This window comes from Schistocerca americana, unplaced genomic scaffold (assembly GCF_021461395.2).
Source record: "Schistocerca americana isolate TAMUIC-IGC-003095 unplaced genomic scaffold, iqSchAmer2.1 HiC_scaffold_666, whole genome shotgun sequence".
Classification (NCBI taxonomy): domain Eukaryota; kingdom Metazoa; phylum Arthropoda; class Insecta; order Orthoptera; family Acrididae; genus Schistocerca; species Schistocerca americana.
Window position 1 is genome coordinate 25,001 of NW_025726419.1, and position 5,000 is coordinate 30,000.

The 5,000-nt window shown below is 53.4% G+C and overlaps 1 non-coding gene across 1 annotated transcript in view; it reads left to right on the plus strand.

Moving 5' to 3' along the window:
- Positions 1–3,312: 3,312 nt before the first annotated feature.
- The window catches only part of LOC124588926, a 1,910-nt gene continuing 222 nt past the window's right edge, over positions 3,313–5,000 (plus strand). The window contains exon 1 of the ribosomal RNA XR_006975846.1: positions 3,313–5,000. This exon is cut by the window's right edge and continues 222 nt beyond it. This is a non-coding gene — a ribosomal RNA (small subunit ribosomal RNA).

Consider the following 5,000-nt stretch of genomic DNA (forward strand, 5'->3'; position numbering starts at 1 on the left):
TTGTACCTTAACCTAACCTATATTGTACCTTAACCTAACCTATATTGTACCTTAACCTAACCTATATTGGGCCTTAACCTAACCTATATTGGGCCTTAACCTAACCTATATTGGGCCTTAACCTAACCTATATTGGGCCTTAACCTAACCTATATTGGGCCTTAACGTAACCCACGTTGCGCCTTAACGTAACCCACGTTGCGCCTTAACGTAACCCACGTTGCGCCTTAACGTAACCCACGTTGCGCCTTAACGTAACCCACGTTGCGCCTTAACGTAACCCACGTTGCGCCTTAACCTAACCCATATTGCGCCTTAACCTAACCCATATTGCGCCTTACCCTAACCCATATTGCGCCTTAACCTAACCCATATTGTGCCTTAACCTAACCTATATTGTACCTTAACCTAACCCATATTGTACCTTAACCTAACCTATATTGTACCTTAACCTAACCTATATTGTACCTTAACCTAACCTATATTGTACCTTAACCTAACCCATATTGCGCCTTAACCTAACCCATATTGCGCCTTAACCTAACCCATATTGCGCCTTAACCTAACCCATATTGCGCCTTAACCTAACCCATATTGCGCCTTAACCTAACCCATATTGCGCCTTAACCTAACCCATATTGCGCCTTAACCTAACCCATATTGCGCCTTAACCTAACCCATATTGCGCCTTAACCTAACCCATATTGTACCTTAACCTAACCCATATTGTACCTTAACCTAACCTATATTGTACCTTAACCTAACCTATATTGTACCTTAACCTAACCTATATTGTACCTTAACCTAACCTATATTGGGCCTTAACCTAACCTATATTGGGCCTTAACCTAACCTATATTGGGCCTTAACCTAACCTATATTGGGCCTTAACGTAACCCACGTTGCGCCTTAACGTAACCCACGTTGCGCCTTAACGTAACCCACGTTGCGCCTTAACGTAACCCACGTTGCGCCTTAACGTAACCCACGTTGCGCCTTAACGTAACCCACGTTGCGCCTTAACGTAACCCACGTTGCGCCTTAACGTAACCCACGTTGCGCCTTAACGTAACCCACGTTGCGCCTTAACCCAACACACGTTGCGCCTTAACCCAACACACGTTGGGCCTTAACCCAACACACGTTGGGCCTTAACCCAACACACGTTGGGCCTTAACCCAACACACGTTGGGCCTTAACCCAACACACGTTGGGCCTTAACCCAACACACGTTGGGCCTTAACCCAACACACGTTGGGCCTTAACCCAACACACGTTGGGCCTTAACCCAACACACGTTGGGCCTTAACCCAACACACGTTGGGCCTTAACCCAACACACGTTGGGCCTTAACCCAACACACGTTGGGCCTTAACCCAACACACGTTGGGCCTTAACCCAACACACGTTGGGCCTTAACCCAACACACGTTGGGCCTTAACCCAACACACGTTGGGCCTTAACCCAACACACGTTGGGCCTTAACCCAACACACGTTGGGCCTTAACCCAACACACGTTGGGCCTTAACCCAACACACGTTGGGCCTTAACCCAACACACGTTGGGCCTTAACCCAACACACGTTGGGCCTTAACCCAACACACGTTGGGCCTTAACCTGCTCTGTAATTGTCATACGACGCGTTAAATTAGTGTGGTGTTGCCTAACTGCAACCCCCGCAATATAGTTTGCTACTCGCACTGCCTGGTCCCCAGAGTATCGCTTCATGTTAAACACCTTGCAGCTATACACTGTAATGCGGATGGCAGCAGGACGTACATGCTCAATGCCCTTCGCAGTTGTTCATTGGCATTTGCATGGCGAAGCACAGCCTACGTTGTGGTACGGCGTGTGTCAACTGTCCGCTGATGTTGTACGTCCAAATCACACACTGTACTGCACATTGGTCCTCATGTACTGAATGATACATCGTGGTACATGTGTGACCGTACCACGACTGCGCCAACAACGGCGAACCATACGGTCCAAATATTGTGCACTCAGCTACGTGTCGTCTCCCTATAAGAGCTGGATTGCAGTATGGTATGCCGTGGATGGCGATCAGCATGAGCCGTCTGTTGATGTAGTGGCGCGTGTTGTCAGACGTAGTCGTCTCTTCTCACACACCGTGATAGCATGGTGCACTGCGTTCCACATCTGCGACATGCGACAGAGGCCGGTTGACAGTCGTTCGCGCAATGGACATCGCATACGTACGGGGGCCACCTTCCACGTGTTCGCGAAGCGTGCACATGTTGTTGCGTGTATGTGGGCAGACATAGTGTGTCGTGACACCTGACACAGGCATGCAACAATCGTTGAATTTGCAAATGGCGATGGACGTCTACGTTTGCTGGTGACGTTACGCAAATGAACAACTGGTAAACGGTTGTGGTGCGGTTGTTCTCGCTAGAGGTGAATCAGTGATGGCGACGATCGGTTGAGCTACCAACCGGTTGTTTCAGCGATACCCACCATGCCCACGAACGTGAATGGCATGTGGGTGTGAAGCGATACGCGGCGGTGGCTGGGTGGGACCGTCCCCGGCCGGTGAGGGGGGGCCTCCCGGCGTGCTGGCCGCGCGGTGCGTGGGCGCACGCGCTACAGCCGGCTGGTGGGGGCGGCCAGTGGCAGGCGCGCCGGCCGACGGAGGCGGCAGGCGGCGCAGCTGCGCGCCGGCGCACCCTGCACGCGGCGCCGTGCGGCCAAAGTAGGTCCTCGCGGGCCCGGTGCGAAGCGCGGTGGACATCTGCAGTGTGCTGGTCCGATTGAGGACTGTGTGCGCTGAGGATGCGCCGCCGCCCGGCGCTCGGCGCCGCGACGCCGTCTGCTGCTCGGTCGCCTCTGCGGTTCTCGCAGGTGGTTTGTATCGCAGCTGTGCGGACGTGTTGGCGCGTGCGCTGTGCTGGGAGAGTTCGCTTCGGCACCCAAGTGGGGCTTTTGTCCTTCTGTGGCGCTGGCGTTGGAGCTGCCGGCCACCGTAGGTGGCGCGTGTTGTCTCCCGCCGGCAATGCCACGACAGCACGCTCCCGGGCCTCTGTCGGCAGCGGCAAGCTCAGTTGGGAGCACGGGTGGTCGCACCTAAAGCGTCTACTCGCCAAACTCCGGGCGATTGCGCCTCTCTCGAACCCGACCAAGTACTTAGGACGGCGCTGCGCGCCGCCGGGACCTGAGAGGGTTTCGAGGTGTATTGTGCAGGGGAGCTCAGCCTCCTCCTGTTTGCAGAATAATTGAGCGGACGCTTGCGTGTTCGCGCGGGCCCCCGGGACACACTCCCGGGCGGCCGGCTGCTCAGCTCTAGTTGACGCAGCTCCCTGGTTGATCCTGCCAGTAGTCATATGCTTGTCTCAAAGATTAAGCCATGCATGTCTCAGTACAAGCCGCATTAAGGTGAAACCGCGAATGGCTCATTAAATCAGTTATGGTTCCTTAGATCGTACCCACGTTACTTGGATAACTGTGGTAATTCTAGAGCTAATACATGCAAACAGAGTCCCGACCAGAGATGGAAGGGACGCTTTTATTAGATCAAAACCAATCGGTCGGCTCGTCCGGTCCGTTTGCCTTGGTGACTCTGAATAACTTTGGGCTGATCGCACGGTCCTCGTACCGGCGACGCATCTTTCAAATGTCTGCCTTATCAACTGTCGATGGTAGGTTCTGCGCCTACCATGGTTGTAACGGGTAACGGGGAATCAGGGTTCGATTCCGGAGAGGGAGCCTGAGAAACGGCTACCACATCCAAGGAAGGCAGCAGGCGCGCAAATTACCCACTCCCGGCACGGGGAGGTAGTGACGAAAAATAACGATACGGGACTCATCCGAGGCCCCGTAATCGGAATGAGTACACTTTAAATCCTTTAACGAGTATCTATTGGAGGGCAAGTCTGGTGCCAGCAGCCGCGGTAATTCCAGCTCCAATAGCGTATATTAAAGTTGTTGCGGTTAAAAAGCTCGTAGTTGGATTTGTGTCCCACGCTGTTGGTTCACCGCCCGTCGGTGTTTAACTGGCATGTATCGTGGGACGTCCTGCCGGTGGGGCGAGCTGAAGGCGTGCGACGCGCCTCGTGCGTGCTCGTGCGTCCCGAGGCGGACCCCGTTGCAATCCTACCAGGGTGCTCTTGAGTGAGTGTCTCGGTGGGCCGGCACGTTTACTTTGAACAAATTAGAGTGCTTAAAGCAGGCAAGCCCGCCTGAATACTGTGTGCATGGAATAATGGAATAGGACCTCGGTTCTATTTTGTTGGTTTTCGGAACCCGAGGTAATGATTAATAGGGACAGGCGGGGGCATTCGTATTGCGACGTTAGAGGTGAAATTCTTGGATCGTCGCAAGACGAACAGAAGCGAAAGCATTTGCCAAGTATGTTTTCATTAATCAAGAACGAAAGTTAGAGGTTCGAAGGCGATCAGATACCGCCCTAGTTCTAACCATAAACGATGCCAGCCAGCGATCCGCCGCAGTTCCTCCGATGACTCGGCGGGCAGCCTCCGGGAAACCAAAGCTTTTGGGTTCCGGGGGAAGTATGGTTGCAAAGCTGAAACTTAAAGGAATTGACGGAAGGGCACCACCAGGAGTGGAGCCTGCGGCTTAATTTGACTCAACACGGGAAACCTCACCAGGCCCGGACACCGGAAGGATTGACAGATTGATAGCTCTTTCTTGATTCGGTGGGTGGTGGTGCATGGCCGTTCTTAGTTGGTGGAGCGATTTGTCTGGTTAATTCCGATAACGAACGAGACTCTAGCCTGCTAACTAGTCGCGTGACATCCTTCGTGCTGTCAGCGATTACTTTTCTTCTTAGAGGGACAGGCGGCTTCTAGCCGCACGAGATTGAGCAATAACAGGTCTGTGATGCCCTTAGATGTTCTGGGCCGCACGCGCGCTACACTGAAGGAATCAGCGTGTCTTCCTAGGCCGAAAGGTCGGGGTAACCCGCTGAACCTCCTTCGTGCTAGGGATTGGGGCTTGCAATTGTTCCCCATGAACGAGGAATTCC